The 14,098-nt window shown below is 43.2% G+C and overlaps 1 pseudogene; it reads left to right on the forward strand.

The window, feature by feature from the left end:
- The first annotated feature begins 680 nt into the window (after window positions 1–680).
- On the forward strand, window positions 681–2,043 carry LOC133749384 (large ribosomal subunit protein eL8-like; annotated as a pseudogene).
- Window positions 2,044–14,098: the final 12,055 nt, after the last annotated feature.

Here is a 14,098-nt window from a genome sequence, read left to right on the forward strand (position 1 = left end):
AATCCATAAGCTGTACTTTGGAAATTTATATGCATTAAATAAAAGTTTAAAAAAATGAGAAAAAAAATAAAATCAACTTCATTTTCATGAGCTATCCAACGACAGGTCCGATCTGTCCATTTAGTTGATGTGGGAGAACAGAAGTGCAGACGTATGGAAGACCACCAAGGCAGACAGCTGGGAAAGGTGTCATACTCACTAGGAGTAGGGAATGAGCCCTGATTCTCAAGAGGGGATATCTGGATTCAAGCCACTCCCTTGCTCTTACTAGCTACGTAGCATTGGCAAATGACATAGGTCTCTGAAAATCAGGTTTTACACTTATCAAGTAAGAACATGCCATTGTAATAATAATTAACCAAAATATAGTTAGGAGATTGGAGTGGGAACTTCATTAAAACATAGCCAGGTCTAAATGACTGTGGCCCTTTGGTCAGAATGGTCCTCAGGACCTCATGGCCCTGGATTTCCACTGAGTGAGACAGGTCAACATAAAATAAGATCTGGAGAGCAGATAGAAATGCACCTTGTTGGGCAAGCCTTGCAATTTAATCAGTTGCAGGAAATAAGAAAAACCAAGGCAGAGAAGTGGGATCTGCATGTGGAAACAGACACACTGCTGATTGGATGCCAGTTAAGTATCAGAGGGCCCCAATGTCTCTCTCCTCCAGCCACCCCAGATGACACGAGGAAAGAAGGCCGAGGGGAAGAAGATGACCATGACCCCTGCTGTCATGAAATCAGGAGGCCAGAAAGGTGGAAATCTTCTGTTTGAGAAAGGGCCTAAGAACTTTGCCATTAGGAAGGACTGTACCTGCTTTGTCAAATCATCCCATGACATCCCACTGAAACAGCAAAGACCTATTCTGTACACGCAGCTGAAAGTGCCTCCTGTGATTAACCAGTTCAGCCAGGCCTTGTTCACCCAAACAGTTACTGCACGGCCTCAGCTGGCCCTCAAGTGCAGACCAGAGACAAAGCAAGGAAAGAAACAGGGACTGTAGGTCGGCACCGTGGCTCACTAGGCTAATCCAACGCCTGCGGCGCCAGCACTCGGGTTCTATCCCGGTTGCTCCTCTTCCAGGCCAGCTCTCTGCTGTGGCCCGGGAGTGCAGTGGAGGATGGCCCAAGTGCTTGGGCCCTGCACCCGCATGGGAGACCAGGAGGAAGCACCTGGCTCCTGGCTTCAGATTGGCGCAGCATGCCAGCCGTAGTGGCCATTTGGGAGGTGAGCCAACAGAAGGAAGACCTTTCACTCTGTCTCTCTCTCTCTAACTCTGCCTGTAAAAAAAAAAAAAAAAAGAAAAAGAAAAGAAAAAGGGACTGTTGGCCTAGGCCAAGAGGAAAGCTGCTAGTGAAAGGCATGTCCCCACTAAGAGATCTCCTGTCCTCTGAGCAGAGTCAGTATATCACACCTTGGTGGACAGGAAGGCTCAGCTGTGGGTGACTGCACCTGATGTGGATCCCATCCAGCTGATCATCTTTCTACCTGTCCTGTGTCACAAGATGGGGATCCTCTCCTGCATCATCAAGAGGAAGCCTGGTCCGGGCTCCTGTTCCACAGGAAGACACGTGCCAGCGCCGTGGCTCAACAGGCTAATCCTCCATCTGGCGGCGCCGGCACACCGGGTTCTAGTCCCGGTCGGGGCGCCAGATTCTGTCCCGGTTGCCCCTCTTCCATTCCAGCTCTCTGCTGTGGCCCGGGAGTGCAGTGGAGGATGGCCTAAGTGCTTGGGCCCTGCACCCACATGGGAGACCAGGAGAAGCACCTGGCTCCTGCCTTCGATTCAGCACGATGCGCCGACTGCAGCGCGCGCCGGCCATGCCGGCCTTTGGAGGATGAACCAACGGCAAAGGAAGACCTTTCTCTCTGTCTCTCTCTGTCTCGCTGTCCACTCTGTCCAAAAAAAAAAAAAAAAAAAAAAAAATACGGGCTTCACGTTCTATTCATGTTAACTCCTAACAGGAGGAATAACACCAGGTCAACCTTCAATAATAATGAACTTACTTGTCTGCTGCCGACAAAATGGCAATATATTATAGGCCAATGACACAAAGAAGCATTTTGTTAAAGAGGATACAGAGATGACAAATAAGTACACAAAATCTGGTCAACACCATTAGCCATCAAAGACATACAAATGATGAACCCATAACACTTCACACTTATCAGAATGGTTAGAATAAAAAATGGCAACAATGCCAAATGCTGGTGAGGATGTAAAGAGGCTGAGCCACTCAAATATTGTAGGTGGGAATGAAAAATAATACAGTCACTTTGGAAAAGAATTTAATAGTTTCATGTAAAATTAAACATGCAATTAACATTTCAGCCAGCAGTTGTACTCTTGGGCATTTATCCCAGAGAAAATAAATCTTACATCATAAAAAGCAAGTGCACAAATATTTCTAACACCTTTATTTCCAAAAGATGGAAGTAGAATTAGCCCAAATGCCGTTCAATAGGTGAATAGTCAGACAAACCGTGGTATATCCTTACATGGAATATTTCTCAGAAATAGAAGAATGAATTAAAATATACATAATAATCTCAGTTAATACATACTGAGTGAAAAACCAGTATCAACAGTTACATACTATAGGATGTCACTTATATAACATTCTTGAAATGACAAAAATTATAGCAACTGAAGACAGATAAGTGGATGCCAGCAACTACCATGGGAAATGGAAGTCTGGAAGGAGGAGGCATGGCTGTCGAAGAACAACAGGGGGAATCTTTGTAAGGTTGGAAATGGTCCTTAATGGTTGGTTAAGGGTAGAAAACCTTAAGATATTCGGGTTCTAGGAGTTCCTGAAGGCATGGAGAGGGAGAAAGGATTAGAAGGCATTTTCAGTGAGATACTAGCAGAAAATTTCCCAGGTTTGGAGAAGGACAGAGGCATCTTAGTACAGGAAGCTTATAGAACCCCTAATAAACATGACCAAAAGAGATCCTCACCACGACATGTTGTAATCAAACTCACCACAGTGAAACAGAAAGAAAAGATCCTAAAATGTGCAAGAGAGAAACGTCAGATTACTCTTAGAGGATCTCCAATTAGACTCACAGCAGACTTCTCATCAGAAACCCTACAAGCTAGAAGGGAATGGCGAGACATAGCCCAGGTACTAAGAGAGAAAAACTGCCAGCCCAGAATACTATATCCTGCAAAGCTCTCATTTGTGAATGAAGGTGAAATTAAGACTTTTCATAGCAAACAGAAACTGAAAGAATTTGTTGCCACTCATCCTGCCCTGCAAAAGATGCTTAAAGATGTGTTACATACAGAAACACAGAAACATGGTCACCAATATGAAAGAAGGTAAAGGAAGGAAACCTCACAGCAAAAGATCACAGGAAGCTCAATTTCTCTTTGACATAGAATTAAACTCTGATGCTCTGTTAAAGCAATGTGTTAAAGTAATCTAAAAACAAAAAGCAATTCAAATCAATTGGCAATCTACAAAAAGAGTTAAAGATTTTAAAAGCTATTATTAAAATTGCTATATTGGTCTACTATGCTATGTTATATGTGTGTACATATTGTATGTCCACATAGGAAATTTTATTAAGAGTTTTATTTTAAATGGCTTATAGATAAGATTGTCCATAAATTTAAGCTGCTAAAATCAATCAAAGATACATTTTAATTTGTGTGACCTGAATCTGTGTATCATATGTTTTAAACTTGTTGGTAGAAAGAAACTAAAAACATTTTAGATGGTTGTGCTTAAGTTTACTGGTTAAACAAACTACACACCATGTTAGATATTTAAGAGGTGTTTTCAAATACATGATTCTTAAAATTTATAGAAGGCATTGGACCTTATGGTAAATGTTTTCTTAAGTTGTTATCTAATGGTTGAAACTGTTTGCTAAGTATTCATGTGATATTGCTATTGTCAGCAAGCGATCTAGGACTTGCTCCCTCATTTCTCTATTCTAAGCCCAACTTGTTCTTTCATTTCTCTATTCTCTTCAAGGTAGGAAACTAATTCTATTATGAAGGAATCTGTAGGATGCACAATTTAATCTTTAGACCTTATAAAAGAGATGGCTAACATTTTTCTGTAATAGCATAGCCAAAATAAGAACTTAAATAATAATTTCATAGCTAGATTCACTTCGCCATCAGCAAAGTATACAGTAAGTAGAAAAAACCTCCCTTTCAGACCAAAGGGAAAGAAAGTTTTAAAGTGAGAAAATAATTTTCCTCATGGGCATTGTCTACCTTAGAAAAACTACTACAGAACATGCCTGTGACTATAGACTTGTAGTTCAGGCCACCGAAGATTAGAGATGGGACACAGGCACTCCCTTGACTTGCATCCTCTGGTCTGCTTTAACACAAACCAGGAGGAAAAGAAAGCTAGGCATCAGAAGCAATGGGTGGCAGGCCTATTAATGGCTGATCTGTACAGTGATCTGCCCTCAAGGAGACCCAACAGGCCAGTCCACTGCAGTGGCTTTCAATGTGGTAAGCCTGGGCTTCAGCAGAAGTCAGCTTGTGAAGAGCCCTGGCAGCTCTGCCAAGAGTTGGATCACTGGAAATGGACCTGCCCTGGAGTCGAAGGATGCCCAGGTCAGAGCCACAGATCTTATTGGCTCTAAGCTGAAAAGCCCAACTTCCAAAGTGACCACTGCAGCTGAGGGGATGGTCAAGTAGGGTCAGCAACATTGCAGGCAGAACTGTAAATTTCTTGTTAGAGATGCCCCCTGCCTTTACCTGGCCAGCTCTCCTCCCAGCCCAGCCAAGTAATGAAAGTCGACAGAGTGCCTTCCCCTAGGAGGTTCACACCTCCCTTAGGATATACCCCATGTGAAGAGATAGATAGGTCTGGGCCTCTTAACTTACAAGGCCTAAAGCCCACCAGATTATTATCAAGCCCCTTCTATCAGGTTCTATTTGCCTCTCAATCAGAAAAATTACTTGTAGCTTAGACAGCACCTTTCTTAGCTCCTCTAATAATGACTCTGTCCTTTGTTCTAGGCCCTGTCTAGTGCACTTGGGTCTCATTCCTTTGTAATCATAACCTCTACTCTACCACCAATGGCTCTACTCCCAACCTGTGTGTACTGATGGTCCTCTTCCCCACTTAATGCTGTATAATTGTTCAAACCTGGTAAATGCCACTCTTAGGATCATTGGTTACTATCCTCACTCTGTCTTTTATGACCTTGTCTAAATATGATCAGAGTCGGCAAACTTGGAAGGCTTCCATAGCCTTGGCAACTCATGACGACAGCCTAGGGTGGTTACTGGCGCCATAAACTAGAATGTCAATTTGTTGGGTCAACAACAAGAGCCACTGTGCACTTGCTCCTCATGTGGGATCTCTGTCCTTAATGTACTGTACATTTTGATTTAATGCTATAACTAGTACTCAAACAGTATGTTTCACTTTGTGTTTCTATGTGGGTGCAAACTGTTGAAATCTTTATACTAAATTGATCTTCTGTATATAAAGAGAATTGAAAATGAATCTTGATGTGAATGGAAGGGGAGAGGGAGTGGGAGAGGGGATGGTTGTGGGTGGGAGGGAAGTTATGGGAGGGGGAAGCCATTGTAATCCATAAGCTGTACACTGGAAATTTGATAGTAAAAAAAAAAAAAAAAAAAAAGAGTGGAAATGGTCCACCACCTTAATTGTGGTGGTAGATACATGGACTTACACAGCTGACAAAATGTAGAACTTAATACATATGCACACAACCACACATACACAACAAGGAATCTGAATAAGGGAGGTGGGTTGTACCAACATCAATGTCCTAGATGAGATGTTCTAACATATAGTAGTTTATTTTTAAGTGTCACCATTGTGATAAACCAAGCACAACATGCAAGGGATCTGTGTTATTTTTTATAACTACATGTGAATCTATAATTATCTTAGAGAAAATTTCAGCTAAAATAAAAGGGGAAAAGACAACTATTTACCTAATTGCTAGGTACTTTTTAAGTATTTGACAATGTAATTTGATAACATATGAAAGATTAAATGTGCTCTATACTTTTATTTCAGTGAAATGATAGTAAAACTATGAGATTTTCTTATAGATTAATTTAAATTGTTTCCTATTATCAAGAGCTAAAACATTTAAAGCTACCAAAAGCAGAGACATAGGCACTTATTGACCAGAAGATATCAATCTGAGGTTGCTAATCTTCCTCTTTAAGAAGCTGATAGACAACCAAAGAGATCTAACAAGATCTCTAGGATAAAGCCAGACTGTACCATGCGGCGAAAAATTATATGCGCTTTCTCTCACCCCACCCCCACCCACCTCTCTCTCTCTCTCTCTCTCTCTCGCTGCAGCCCTATTGGCCATCAAGACAGAAACTTCCCTGGATTGATTTTGGAAGGCAAATCCTTCAAGTGAACATTTCATAGGTTATTGACAGAAATAAATTATGGAGAAACATAAGTATAATCATTCTCATTCATAAAGATATTTGTAAATAAAATGAAAATACATTCATTGAAAGCTAATTACCATTAGGCATCCATCAGGATGGAAGCCAGAAGCTGATTCAGCCATATACCAGAGGGCTTTGGGGCCCACAAATCATGTTCTGGACACAATGGCTCCTTGCACTAACACTGGGAGTGCTGCAGGCCAAGGGTCTATGACTTCAGCACTGCACATATGTGCTGTTATTTAGAACTCTCCAAGGTATAGATTTACATTACCATCTGCCATCTCCGTTGCTGTTTACATCTGCCTTAAAAGGTGGAGGGGGGAGGTGGAGGCGTCATCAATTGAAGTATACATAGAAAGACTGGGGAAAACCAACCACAACAGCAACAGCCTGAACTTGGGGAAGAACACAGTCTATCCAAAGGGGAAACAAGAAATTCTCTTCTCTCTTTGAAAATACTCCCTTTGAAACGTGGAAAATCAAGAGGCAAAAGTGTTTGTTAAAAACCACAGGCTTAGAAACTGACACAGTTCAGCTCCTCTGTAGAGCTTTGGAAATATCCCAGTATATGCTTGAGAATTACTTTCATGGTAAGTTAAGCTTCATGAAAGTTAAAAACCCTTTGCTTTGTGAAAGATTCTGTTAAGAGTTTGAAAAGACAGGCTACAAAATAAAATATATAAAGAACATTCAAAATTCAATAATAAAAATCCAATCAGGAAGAGGGTATAAGACTTGAAGAGACATTTCACAAAGAAAATGTATAGATTATGTATAACAATATAAGATATTTGATATTATTGGCCATCCAGGGAATGCAAATTAAAACCGCAATGAGATCTTTCAAGAGGACAGTGACCCCACCACATGCTGGTTAAGAGATGGGAAAACTGGACCATTCATACACTGCTGATGAGAATGGAAATGGGACAGCTACTCTGATAGTACCATAAAATTAAACATGCTATTGCCAGCAATTGTACTTCTGGGCATTTATCCCAGAAAAATGAAAAATTATGTTCATACAAAACTAAATGAATGTTCATCGTGGCTTTTTTCTTCAACAGCCAAACACTGAGAACAACCAAGATGTCCTTCAACAAGTGAATAGTTAAACAAACTGTGCTACATACCATGGAATACTATTCAGCAATAAAAAGGGACAACCATTGCTGTGAATCCAACCACCTGGCTGATTCCCCAGGAAATAATGCTCAGTAAAAAAAAAAAAAATTAAAAAAGCAAAGATGTCTACCCTGTAGGAGTATATTTTCCTAACATTTTAGAAATGACAAATTATAGAAATGGAGAGCAGATGAATGGTTGCTATGGGTTAAGGAGTGGATAGGTGGATGGGAGCAGGGAATCAGAAGGAGGAAGAAGGCTGTGACTCTACAAAGGCAAGATGAAGTGTTCTTATGACAATGGAAAGGTTCCATATCCAGTTGCTTATTTTAAGATTTTTTGGAGGGTCTGAAAGTCAGAATTGTGGGGAGGAGAGAAAGATTGATTTTCCATCTGCTGGTTCACTCCCTGTTCAATGGACAGCATTGGTCCAGGCTGAAGCCAGAAGTCTCCCATGTGGGTTGCAGGGGCCCAGACACTTGGACCATCTTCTGCTTTTCCAATTAACAAGGAGCTGGATCAGAAGTGGAGCAGCCAGGGCATGAACCAGCACCCATATGGGATGCTGGCATTGCAGGTGGCAGCTTAACTTGCCATGGTACAACACCAGCCCCCCTATATATGATCAGTATAAGGTTTTGATATTTTGCGAGATGTCAACATTGGGGAAATGCTTAAAGGGTAGAAGCATTCTCTCTGTGTTATTTCTTGCAACCACATGTGAATCTGTACTTATCTCAATATTTATTTTATAAAGAATGTAAGCCCTCAGGAAGAACATGTATCTTTTCTACTCAAGTTAGCAACAGGCTGCTAATACAAAGACAAAACAGGTGGCTGAGAATAAGAAGTTGATGTCAGGTCTGTCCCCTCAGCATGCAAGGGATCCCTCCTAGCCAGGGGAATGACCTTTGAGTGGTCCCTATATCCTCCCAGGAGGTTCCAACAAATACATCAGACAAGGAAGTGCACTCTGCATTGACTTGTTACCATGAAGAAATTCCAACTGCAGGAGTCAATCTCAACATGAGTTCACTATGGCTCCAGCCCTGTGACTTGAAATTCTGATAAATGGAAGGGACACCTCGACCAATCCACTCCAAAGGAGATAGCTGAGGCCAACCAGGGGCTGCTTGGCCCTGCACTGCATGCAGCCTTGGGAAAGAAAGGCAATGCTGATTGCAATGACACATTCTCTGTGAAAACATAGCTCTGGTGCATCACTGGGTGATCTCTTGGCTGCCCTCCAGAACCTCAAGCCTGCAATATGTATTGATCCTCCCTGCTCTTAATGCCGAGACCAGAGACAACAAACTGCTGTTTCTCCAGGCAGCACCTTGAGCTCACAGGGTTTCCTCCAGTGAGTTGACCATGGATCCTTCCCATCAGACACCATGTCAGACCCCTGCCCTCGCTTCCATAGCCTTTGTTTGGCCCCAAGCCTTTCATGGAGTATAAGTATATTCCCAATGGTTTGGGTCCTTTGAAGGATCAAACTTTTCCTGGCCTCCACACCCCAACCTGTGTATTCAGGAGCTGCTTTTTTGGCTGTGTGATCTTTGGGAAGGCTGTCTTGGCAAGGATTATTGCAATGTGGTTAAGAACATGGTCTCTTGGCATTCAATTAGTGGGTTCAAACCCTAGGCTTGCATTTTTTTAGCAGGGAGACCTTGGGAAGATGACTTGACACTGCTGAGCCTCAGCTTACTCATCATTAAACAAGGGTGATGACAGGAGCTCATTCTCAAGGTTGGTAGGAGGAGTGAATGAGTTGATGCCTGTAAAGTATTCCGCAGCCTGCCTGGCAGGTGGGCATGTTAACATTATGTAAGTGTTAGAGTTTATATCATTATTATTCATTTTCTCATCATAACATCACTCCAAGAGCAGTGATGGGTGAAAGTCTTCAGCACTGAAATAAATCTATTTGGAGTAAACATCAGCTATGGCCTCTCTTGGGCAATTCACTTGATCTCTCTGTGCCTCAGTTTCCATATTTGCAAAGTTAGGCCAAGAAATCTATTGCATCAGACTGTGAGGGGAATTCAAGGATGTGGCTGATTTGTCTGGATCTCCCCAGTGTGCACATTTGAACTCAAAGCAGGACTCTGTTGTATTTTTGTAATGGACAATTATTGCTGTGGCAAGAGTGACAGCTAGCCTAGTCCTCTTTCCCTCTCCATCCCCCTTGCCCTGGCGCCTGAGAAGCAGAGCATCCCCATGGCAACAGCAGCAGCTGGTCCCTAGATAAGAGGAGCAGGAGCCAGGCAGAGCAGCCACTGCTGCAGAGGAGCCTGGCCAGCATCAGTGAGCAAACGGCTTTCCCTGTCTCTCACCTTCTCATCCCAGCGCCTGCACATTGGTAAGTACTTTGGATTTTTGCTTGAAGAACTTTTGTGGTAAGAAAAGCAAGTCTCCAGCAAGTCACAGCTTCTTTGTAGTGTCTGGGACAAAGCTGGTGGCACCAGGATTATGCTTTATGGAGCAAGGCTAAGCTGCAGCTAGGCAGGGAGCAGAAAAAGTCACCACTTCCCCATCATTTTTCTGAGGGAGGGGGATTCTGAGTTCTGTGTGAGCCATGTATTCACAAACTTGATGGTGACGTTTCAAGATGAACCTGGCTGTATCTGTATGCACAGCAAAGAGTCTGGGGGAAAGGATGCTTTTCCAAAACACCGCTCTCCTTTAAGTCAGTCACTCCTTGAGGAATAGTGCAAACATAGGCTTATAAATGAATGAATATGAACTTCAAAGGCAGTACCATTTGACATGAATTCAATCCTCAGGTTAAAAAGAAGTTTGACAAAAGCACAGAGTTCTATGGAGCCGGAGGGCATAGAATCCAGACACTGCATTGGCTGTAGATGTAGCTGTCTAACTTTATCCAGACCGGATTCCTTTGGAGGATATTCTGCGGCTGAGCTGAGCGTTGACTCACTCCTGGGAGTCAGTATTACCGCAATCCCAAAATCTGGTGATGAATGGTCTGCATTCATTGCTTTGTGCCTTGGACTTTTGAGTTACTAGCTTCAGAGTAAGGCAGATGGGGTGAGGAGATGATGTTGATGGGTCAATCTGGTACACATATTATCATCACAAGGGAGGCCAGGAAGACAAGTGCTGCTCTGTACCATGTTAGCATGGGCTGGGGGCTTTACACACACTGCACTGCTAACACTCTCAGCCTGGGGAACAGCCACCCTCACCCCCAGCCTACAGATGTGAAAACTGTTTTCAAAAGAACACATAATCTTTCCAGGCTCACTCAGCTAGAGAGTGGGATAATCAGCCAAACAGTTGCTTACCACATTTTGCCTCCCAGTATCAAAGACTTTTAGTCAGTGAGGGATTTGCTGCCCTGGAGGTAAACTATATCTTCTCACACTCAGCTGAGACACCTGCTCGAACATAAAATTTCAGATCAGCTTCTGACCTCAGACTGACTTAAGTTGCTTAGCTGCAGAGAACACTGCACTCCTCCTGGGACAGGAACCAGTCCAAACTAGCAGACACTGCCCTCAGCTTCTCCAGGCTGTGAGGGTACCTGCCCTTCTTTGACTCAAGGTTGCTTCTCTGGTACTGGCTCTTTGGCCCTTTCAGTTCCTGCTCTCTGAAGGGAGGGCGACCTTTTCATGAACCTGCCCTGTGAATTGTGGCATCAGTGCTACCTGCAGTTACAAGTGTCTCTGTGAAAAGAAAGGTTTTGTCTTTTGTGAAAAGGAAAGTAAGGATTGGTAAGAGGACATTGCAAGATTTGAGCATCTGGGGTCCTGAAAAACCTCCTCATACTCAATTCATATCCTTTAACCTCTTGTACCTGCTACACCCAACCACCCACATCCTCTCAACCAACAACAACTAGAAAAACAAGTCAGATCCATAATCCTTTATTCTGAGAAATATGAAGAGTTCTAAAAACCAAAAGATGTGTTGTGGTTAAGTTCAACATAAACTCATTTAATAGAAAAACCTGACCTGAAAAGCTATGAATCTTTTTGTAGTCTCTTTGTGTCCCTCAGTATTGAATATTCCTGGTTTCACTGCAGAAATAATGCATGTGACTAATGGTCCTCCCTGAGAGTCTCCTGGGAGTGTTACATAAAATGTCCCGATTCCCCCAGCAGATTGGGCTCCAGGCTTGTCAGCTGAAGGTGGACGCGTCAATATCGGCAATCACAGGCAGTGCCAGTCATCACTGTGTGTTAAAATTTAGAGACCCAACTGTTGAGGAATAGGTTTTTTTTCCATACTATTTGTTGAACTCTTTACTTAGTATAAAGTCAACCGTATGCATATAAATACATTGAAAATAGATCTTAGTAAAAAAAAAAAAAAAAAAAGAATGGGAATAGGAGAAGGAGGAGGAAGGGGGGGGGAGTGTGGATGGGAATGCGGGTACAATGGGAAGAATCGCTGTGTTCCTAAAGTTGTATTTATGAAATGCATGAAGTTTGTATTCTTTAAATTAAAGGTTTCTGGGGGGAAAATTATAGACCATACTGAACCAGTATATGGCAATAGAATGTTAAAAGGACCACTAGTCATTGTATTGGAAACAGTTTGAGATCAGCCCCAAATGGAAGTATCATCAACAAGTAACTGCAAAAGCCCTAGCTATGGTTGGAATCTGAAGACCCAAGGGAGCAAATATTTAGGGACAAAAGAGTAAGCCAGTGCCTCTGAAAGTCCCCAAATGACAGGGAGCTGCCCAGGGAGGTGACGAAACCTCCCCTGGCAGCATCCCGTTACTGCATCTGCATGGGTGGAGACTAAGTTAAAGAGGAATGCATGGGCAGAGCCAAGAATAGGAAGTAGAAATATTTGGCTTCTTAGTTGGAGAATTAGCCAGGCTCGTGTCTCACAGTGGTTCATTATCTCCTGGTCTCCCTGAGAACAGAAGTGGAAGGGCCTCAGGAGGCGGGCTCAGATGCCAACATTTACCAGGGAGGCACACTGGTAGTTGTCAATAGCACTGCAACACTCACAGAGCTCTCCCTTCCACCTACATGTTCCTTTCCTTGGTGGTTTTCTACAGGCAAGTTTGTAATGACATCATCCATGACAAAACTGCCTTCTAATCCCCTGGGTAAAATATGTTTCTGCCAAGCATAGGGAATGTTTGTAACATGAACTCACAGACCTGGAAGCCATCTCTCAAGCCCCTAGCACACAGACAGTCCTGCTGGTTCACCACCATCATCTGTTCAAAGACACTTATTTAAAATAGGGCTGTTTCCGTCACAGAGGCCAGGAGCTACTGTCAGTTTTGGCCAGGAGCCTCTGACCCACTGAACTGACCCTTGCACAATCCCTCGGCCAGTGGGCATTCCTTTCTCTCACCTGGTGCTGACATAGGCACTTGGCGCAGGTGGAGGCTGGTCCTCCTCTGGCTCAGTACTGGCGCACAAATGCAAAGTTCCATTGCTTTCTAAACGTTTTCCAGTTGTATAGCTGCTGGAGCATGGTGCAGGCAAGGCCAAAAAACAAGAGCAACCACTCGACTGGTGCCCACAATGAGCTGAGGGTGCAGCTGTCTGGGTTCATCTTCACAGTAATTCTACAAGATGGATGTCATTATTTCTGTTTCATAGATGAGAAAACAAAGTGTGGGAGCCAGAGAGGGTCATTCGTCCCTGGGTACCCATCTGTGAGGTCACCACAAAGAAGCTAGCCTTTGCAAATTTTGACATAGCAGCAATAGGTTGTAAGAAGACAGGAACAAAAATGATAATGCAAAAAATTGGACTCCACCTACCCAAGGGATCGGTGTATTTTCCAGTGGTCCAGGGAGCCGGCAATCTCTACACATCCCAAAAAACAGTGATCTGATTTGATTTCTGCTGAAGTCACTCAGGGCAATCAGTCTGCCCAGACTGACATTAAAAGCTGGGCTCGAGTGAGCAGTTAATGACTCTATTTGCTACCCCGTGAGCTCAGCTCATCAGGGGAGAGCCCCAACCTTCCCAGAGCAAACCAGCTTATTTCTCAGAAGACTACAGAGCTAAAGTCATTTGAGGAGCCTAAATGTTGGCACGATGGTCTCCAAGTTCATTTGTGAACTGGGAGTCCAGGAATGACAGGAGAAGAGGATCAGCTGGTTCAGCCTTTTCCATTCTTCTGCCGCCATTCTTGCTATGGAGGAACCAGACCCAGAAGTTATTTCAAAGGAACACAAGAAACATGACAGAAGCAGGCTTTGGTGAAGATTTTCTATAAATCTCAGCCAATGCGCTTCTCACTCAGACATGACACGTGTTCATCCTGGATCTGTACTCTTCCAGGACAACGGCTATAACTAATAGCCCTGGTCACTTCGATGGATTTGTGGTCTAGGAAAGATAAGGGATGGGGGAGGGGGACGCTCTTGCTCTCTGTCAGGAGGCTCTAGGGAGAAAATAATAAAGATCCATTCAAGAGCTAGACTTTCTCCTTCCAGATCTCCACACCATCGTAAAATGCCTGGGAAGGCAGTCTCCTTATTTTATAATTATAGAATGTAATAGCACAAGATTGGAGGCCTGGCTCAATTTGGATTCAAGGAATTT

The sequence above is a fragment of the Lepus europaeus genome, chromosome 20 (assembly GCF_033115175.1).
Source record: "Lepus europaeus isolate LE1 chromosome 20, mLepTim1.pri, whole genome shotgun sequence".
Taxonomy (NCBI): domain Eukaryota; kingdom Metazoa; phylum Chordata; class Mammalia; order Lagomorpha; family Leporidae; genus Lepus; species Lepus europaeus.